This window comes from Salmo salar, chromosome ssa04, assembly GCF_905237065.1.
Source record: "Salmo salar chromosome ssa04, Ssal_v3.1, whole genome shotgun sequence".
Lineage (NCBI taxonomy): Eukaryota > Metazoa > Chordata > Actinopteri > Salmoniformes > Salmonidae > Salmo > Salmo salar.
Window position 1 is genome coordinate 641,039 of NC_059445.1, and position 8,962 is coordinate 650,000.

Sequence of the window (8,962 nt, forward strand, 5' to 3'; positions counted from 1 at the left end):
GAAGGGGGGGACAGACAGGGAGGGCAGGAGGGAGGGAGAATGGGAGGGGAGTGTGTGTGTGTGAGAATTTGAATGTGGATGTTAATAGATTTTATAGTGAAGAGGTCCAGACTACATGTACTGAGTCTATAAGATGGGAGGGACTACACGGTGTAGCTGGTGAAGAGGTCCAGACTACATGTACTGAATCTATAAGATGGGAGGGACTACACGGTGTAGCTGGTGAAGAGGTCCAGACTACATGTACTGAATCTATAAGATGGGAGGGACTACACGGTGTAGCTGGTGAAGAGGTCCAGACTACATGTACTGAATCTATAAGATGGGAGGGACTACACGGTGTAGCTGGTGAAGAGGTCCAGACTACATGTACTGAGTCTATAAGATGGGAGGGACTACACGGTGTAGCTGGTGAAGAGGTCCAGACTACATGTACTGAGTCTATAAGATGGGAGGGACTACACGGTGTAGCTGGTGAAGAGGTCCAGACTACATGTACTGAATCTATAAGATGGGAGGGACTACACGGTGTAGCTGGTGAAGAGGTCCAGACTACATGTACTGAGTCTATAAGATGGGAGGGACTACACGGTGTAGCTGGTGAAGAGGTCCAGACTACATGTACTGAGTCTATAAGATGGGAGGGACTACACGGTGTAGCTGGTGAAGAGGTCCAGACTACATGTACTGAGTCTATAAGATGGGAGGGACTACACGGTGTAGCTGGCTCCTCTGTTTTGTCTCCTTTATTTTCTCCTTGAAGATGAATGTTTGCTACACATTGTCTGTCTGTTAGTGTTTCTGAGTCTTTTATTTTGAAGAGCTCCAGGCAGAGGGGATAAGTGTGAATGGTGACTATATGGTAAAGTGTAGGTTTCTTGGTTGGCCAAGGCTGTTGGGTATCTTCAGGAGAATATTCCATCAACTTCCCACCAAACCTAAGCAGAACATGGTTGCCATGTTTTCAGAATACAAGATATTACTCTTCTCGTTACGTTTCATGAACACAGGAATTGTCTTGCAACGTTCCCACGAAAAGTGTCTAAAACATGAATATCTTCTATTCTGAGAACATGACAACCGTGTTTTGTATGTGTTTTGTGGGACATTGATGGAATATTGTCCTAACCCTCATATAACTGGACACAGGAATGTTCTTGCAACGTTCAAATGAAACGCGTCTAGAACATTAAAATGGGATATTCTGAGACCATAGCAAGCACGTTCTGGCTAAATTCTGTTTGGCATTTAGTTCTGTTTGACATTTAGTTCTGTTTGGCATTTAGTTCTGTTTGACATTTAGTTCTGTTTGACGTTTAGTTCTGTTTGGCATTTAGTTCTGTTTGGCATTTAGTTCTGTTTGGCATTTAGTTCTGTTTGGCATTTAGTTCTGTTTGACATTTAGTTCTGTTTGGCATTTAGTTATGTTTGACATTTAGTTCTGTTTGACATTTAGTTCTGTTTGGCATTTAGTTCTGTTTGGCATTTAGTTATGTTTGACATTTAGTTCTGTTTGACATTTAGTTATGTTTGGCATTTAGTTCTGTTTGACATTTAGTTCTGTTTGACATTTAGTTCTGTTTGACGTTATTGAAGTATGTATTTAGAACAGTTCTGGATCATCATGTCATTACCTTAAAGAATAACTTCATAAGAGTCTCACAGAAATGTTTTTGTTTGTTGTTCCAGGTCTCAGTAGTAATGTCTCCATCATCATTAACTGAATATTCCAGGTGTTGTGTTTGTTGTTCCAGGTCTCAGTAGTAATGTCTCCATCATCATTAACTGAATATTCCAGGTGTTGTGTTTGTTGTTCCAGGTCTCAGTAGTAATGTCTCCATCATCATTAACTGAATATTCCAGGTGTTGTGTTTGTTGTTACAGGTCTCAGTAGTAATGTCTCCATCATCCTTAACTGAATATTCCAGGTGTTGTGTTTGTTGTTCCAGGTCTCAGTAGTAATGTCTCCATCATCATTAACTGAATATTCCAGGTGTTGTGTTTGTTGTTCCAGGTCTCAGTAGTAATGTCTCCATCATCATTAACTGAATATTCCAGGTGTTGTGTTTGTTGTTCCAGGTCTCAGTAGTAATGTCTCCATCATCATTAACTGAATATTCCAGGTGTTGTGTTTGTTGTTCCAGGTCTCAGTAGTAATGTCTCCATCATCATTAACTGAATATTCCAGGTGTTGTGTTTGTTGTTCCAGGTCTCAGTAGTAATGTCTCCATCATCATTAACTGAATATTCCAGGTGTTGTGTTTGTTGTTCCAGGTCTCAGTAGTAATGTCTCCATCATCATTAACTGAATATTCCAGGTGTTGTGTTTGTTGTTCCAGGTCTCAGTAGTAATGTCTCCATCATCATTAACTGAATATTCCAGGTGTTGTGTTTGTTGTTCCAGGTCTCAGTAGTAATGTCTCCATCATCATTAACTGAATATTCCAGGTGTTGTGTTTGTTGTTCCAGGTCTCAGTAGTAATGTCTCCATCATCATTAACTGAATATTCCAGGTGTTGTGTTTGTTGTTCCAGGTCTCAGTAGTAATGTCTCCATCATCATTAACTGAATATTCCAGGTGTTGTGTTTGTTGTTCCAGGTCTCAGTAGTAATGTCTCCATCATCATTAACTGAATATTCCAGGTGTTGTGTTTGTTGTTCCAGGTCTCAGTAGTAATGTCTCCATCATCATTAACTGAATATTCCAGGTGTTGTGTTTGTTGTTCCAGGTCTCAGTAGTAATGTCTCCATCATCATTAACTGAATATTCCAGGTGTTGTGTTTGTTGTTACAGGTCTCAGTAGTAATGTCTCCATCATCCTTAACTGAATATTCCAGGTGTTGTGTTTGTTGTTCCAGGTCTCAGTAGTACTGTCTCCATCATTAACTGAATATTCCAGGAATGTATTTTCAGAACAACTTCCATTGCTCCAGCATTGCAATGCTGATGTATGTTCAGGGAATGTTATTATAACCATGATGTCATAATGTCACACTGTAACGTTAGGAGACCGCTGTAAGAAAATGCCCTGCTTGTTGTTATGGCTGTTTTGAATAGCATAGCCATCAACACTAGCAGAACGTTCCCGTAATGTTCTCCCAGAACCATTTCTATTGTTCTCACATGTTGTTGCAGTAGTATGTTGTGAACAAAATGGTGGTACAGTGTGTTATTAGACTATCTGGAAACCGAATGAGAACGTTTGGGGTATGTTGTGTGGTAGTTACAGATGTTGCTCACAACATTTTAGTGAACGTTAGGAGAAGTTTCCAATGTTCTTCAAAAAACAAAAACATTTTGTTATCAAAAAGATTAGGATCCTAATGTTAGATAAAATCCTAACTAGAATTTCATGTGAATTTTAGCTAATGTGCTGTGAAGGATCCCAGTTTGCTGTGAACTCTGTTTAAGTACAGCCCACTTTACCTTTCCCACTTTCATATACATTCCTTTTTACCTTCATAAAACTCATTAAAAGCTATATATTTTAGGACATACGTTGACCAATCGCAATATAACTGTAATCTAAAATCACAATACAACCGTAATCTACAATCACAATACAACTGTAATCTAAAATCACAACACAACTGTAATCTACAATCACAATACAACTGTAATCTAAAATCACAACACAACTGTAATCTACAATCACAATACAACTGTAATCTACAATCACAATTCGACCGTAATCTACAATCACAATATAACTGTAATCTAAATTCACAACACAACTGTAATCTACAATCACAATACAACTGTAATCTACAATCACAATTCGACCGTAATCTACAATCACAATACAACCGTAATCTACAATCACAATACGACCGTAATCTACAATTTGACCGTAATCTACAATCACAATACGACCGTAATCTACAATCACAATTTGACCGTAATCTACATTCACAATTTGACAGTAATCTACAGTCACAATAGGACCGTAATCTACAATCACAATTTGACCGTAATCTACAATCACAATTTGACCGTAATCTACAATCACAATACAACCGTAATCTACAATCACAATTCGACCGTAATCTACAATCACAATACGACCATAATCTACAATCACAATTTGACCGTAATCTACAATCACAATTTGACAGTAATCTACAGTCACAATACTTCCGTAATCTACAATCACAATTTGACTGTAATCTACAATCACAATTTGACCGTAATCTACAATCACAATTTGACCGTAATCTACAATCACAATACTACAGTAATCTACAATCACAATACGACCGTAATCTACAATCACAATTTGATCGTAATCTACAATCACAATACGACCGTAATCTACAATCACAATTTGACCGTAATCTACAATCACAATTTGACCGCAATCTACAATCACAATTTTACCATAATCTACAATCACAATTTGACCGTAATTTACAATCACAATTTGACCGTAATCTATAGTCACAATACGACCGTAATCTACAGTCACAATTTAACCGTAATCTACAATCACAATTTGACTGTAATCTACAATCACAATTTGACTGTAATCTACAATCACAATTTGACCGTAATCTACAATCACAATACGACCGTAATCTACAATCACAATTTTACCGTAATCTACAATCACAATACGACCGTAATACAATCACAATTTTGCCATAATCTACAATCACAATTTGACCGTAATTTACAATCACAATTTGACCGTAATCTACAATCACAATACGACCGTAATACAATCACAATTTGACCGTAATCTACAATTACAATACAACTGCAATCTAAAATCACAATGCAACTGTAATCTACAATCACAATACAACTGTAATCTAGCGTCACAATACAACTGTAATCTACAGTCACAATACAACTGTAATCTACAAGAATACCATGACGGTTATAAGCATCCTAAAGTGTGTGGGTTGGTAAAGAAAAGAGATTTAAGGTCAAAACACGCTAGAGTCCACCACTCCTGATAAGAGCACATGTGATAAGGGATGATTCTACTCTAAGATCCACTTCCACATATTCATAAACATGTATTTCAACAAATAGCCATGTTTACCTGTTCCGGGTTAGGGGAAGAAATAGAGACCTGCACACTGTTGAAAAACAACATGAAAATATCCAAACCTGAGGCTTGAATTCAAAAGAAATATGATTATTGAAACATCAAGTTGCCCAAAGAATATATAATTGTGTAAGTAAGTGCCTAAATAAAGGGTGAAAAACAAAACACAAACGTTTGGGCCTCAGGCTATCATCAGTGGGAATTGTGTTCTAATTTAGTCCATGCTTTCTAGACAAAAGCCAGATGGATTCATCTGAAGGTCAGTGTTGTATTGAGAACCATACAATACAGTCCACTCTTGATAAGAGTCCACAGGATATGTGTATAGTCTGTTTAAGTGCAGCCCACTTCCCCTGGCATAAACACTTATCTCACTAACTCCTCATACTTACAATTCAACATGTCTATTTAACATGGCTATTCAACATGGATATTTAACATGGCTATTTAACATGGCTATTTAACATGGCTATTCAACAAGGTTATTCAACAAGGTTATTCAACATGGCTATTTAACATGGCTATTTAACATGGCTATTCAACATGGCTATTTAACATGGCTATTTAACATGGCTATTCAACATGGCTATTTAACATGGCTATTTAACATGGCTATTTAACATGGCTATTTAACATGGCTATTTACATGGCTATTTAACATGGCTATTCAACATGGCTATTCAACATGGCTATTTAACATGGCTATTCAACAAGGTGTCACGAATCCCACCGAAGGTGCTCCCCTGCCTGCTCGGGCGGCGCTCGGCGGTCGTCGTCACCGGCCTACTAGCCACCGCTGATCCCTTTTTCCTTTTCGTTTGGTATGTCTTATTGTTTGCACCTGTTCCTCATTTGGGTCTTTTGTTTTTGGTTATTTAAGCCTGGGTAGCCCGCCCAGGTTTGTGCGGGATTATTTAGCGTCAGGTTGTGTTTTGTATTTGGATGTGCTGGCGATCTACAATTGTTATATTTTATGCATGCTGTGCGCCTGTTCTGGGCACTTTGCATTTTTCCACGCCGGTTGTGTTGGCGTCGTTCGTGTTGTGTTTTATTTAATAAACCCCCAGTTCCTTACCTCTGCTCTCTGCGCCTGACTCCTACCACCACTCCTAGCAAAGATTGACACATGGATATTTAACATGGCTATTTAACATGGCTGTTTAACATGGCTATTCAACAAGGCTATTCAACATGGCTATTTAACATGGCTATTCAACATGGCTATTCTACATGGTTATTCAACATGGATATTTAACATAGCTATTTACCATGGCTATTTACATGGCTATTTTACATGGCTATTTAACATGGCTATTTAACATGGCTATTTTACATGGCTTTTCAACATGGTTATTTTACATGGCTATTTAACATGGCTATTCAACATGGCTATACCAAGACATTAGGGATGTGTGGAATACTAATAGTTCACTATAAGTCTGGAAGAAGAGGATTCTACTGGATGATTCTAATACTGCCTCTCATAGTCCCGGAGGCCTTGAGATATCCTATGGTATTACACTTAGTATCACTGATGTCCAATAGTTTCAGACAAACCTGGACATGTGGGTCAACTCTGTGTGTGATGTCAGAAAGATATGTTAATCACCAAGAAATGATGCTGCTTCATTTAGTCACTAAATGTTATTTAGGTGGATTTAATAAACTACAAGTAGAACATGAGGGTGTGTGTGTGTGTGTGTGTGTGTGTGTGTGTGTGTGTGTGTGTGTGTGTGTGTGTGTGTGTGTGTGTGTGTGCACGCACGAGCGTGTGTGTGTATGTATGTAGACGTAAACGCAGGTTCAGGCCCTAGAGCCACATTCAGCCGTCTCACTTAATACACTTTAGCCAAGCTCACCACACAATATCAGACCTGAGATGAGACTGGGAAGGAGGGGGAGGGGGTGAGAGGGAAAGAGATGGAGGGAGAGAGGCAGGATAGAAAAAGTAGAGAGAGAGAGGGAAGGAGGCAGGCAGAGGAAAAGGGGAAAAGAGGGAGGAGGTTGGAAGATGGAAGAAAGGAGAAGGGGAGAGGTCAACTAGAAGAGAGAGAAACACACAAAGAGACACACAGACACACACAGAGACACACAGACACACACAGAGACACACAGACACACACAGAGACACACAGACACACACAGAGACACAGAGACACACACAGAGACACAGAGACACAGACATACACTGACACACACAGAGACACACAGAGACACACACACAGAAACACACAGAAACACACAGAAACAGACTGAGACACACAGAGACACACAGAGACACAGAGACACAGACACACACACACACAGACACACACAGACACACACAGAAACACACAGACACACAGAGACACACACACACTGACCCACACAGAAACACATACAGACACACACACACAGACACACTGAGACACACACAGACACACTGAGACACACTGAGACACAGACACACAGACACACACAGAAACACACAGAAACACAGAGACACATACACACAGACACACAGAGAAACACACACAGAGACACACAGAAACACAGAGACACACAGAGACACAGACACACACACACACACACAGACACACACACAGACACACACAGAAACACACAGACACACAGAGACACACACACACTGACCCACACAGAAACACATACAGACACACACACACAGACACACTGAGACACACACAGACACACAGAGACACACAGAGACACACAGAGACACACAGAGACACAGACACACAGACACACACAGAAACACACAGAAACACAGAGACACATACACACAGACACACACAGAAACACACACAGAGACACACAGAAACACAGAGACACACAGAGACACACACAGACACACAGAGACACACAGAGACACACAGAAACACACACAGACACACAGAGACACAGACACACAGAGACACAGACACACATACACACAGAGACACACAGAGACACATAGAGACACACAGAGACACATAGAGACACATAGAGACACATAAACACACACACAAACACACAGAGACACACAGAGACACAGACACACATACACACAGAGACACACAGAGACACACAGAGACACACAGAGACACATAGAGACACATAAACACACACACAGACACACACTGACACACACAGATAGACACACTCAGAGACAAACAAACAAACAGACAAACAGACACACAGACACACACAGAAACACACAGAAACACACAGAGACACACAGAGACACACAGAAACACACAGAGACACAGACAGACACACAGAAACACACAGAGACACACAGAGACACAGACACACACAGAAACACACAGAGACACAGACAGACACACAGAAACACACAGAGACACACAGAGACACAGACACACACAGAAACACACAGAGACACAGACAGACACACAGAAACACACAGAAACACAGACACACACATAAACACACAGAGACACACATAGACACAGAAACACACAGAAACACACAGACACACACAGACACACACACACACACATACTGACAAACACTGACACAGACAGACACACACACACACACAAATACACACAGACACACACGGACAGACACAGAGAGATACACAGACAAACACACAGACACACACAGCCAGATACACACATACAGACACATATACACACACACATACACGCATATACACCCACAGACGCACATATACACACACATAAACACACACATAAACACACACACACACACACACACACACACACACACACACACACACACACACACACACACACTTGAACTACTGTCCAATTATTCTATACTAACCTAGCAGGGTCTTAGTAGGACACAAAACGTGACACAAAACACAACCATCTAGAACCCGCTAATATGTGTGTGTGTGTGTGTGTGTGTGTGTGTGTGTGTGTGTGTCTGCTCTGCTGCTATGA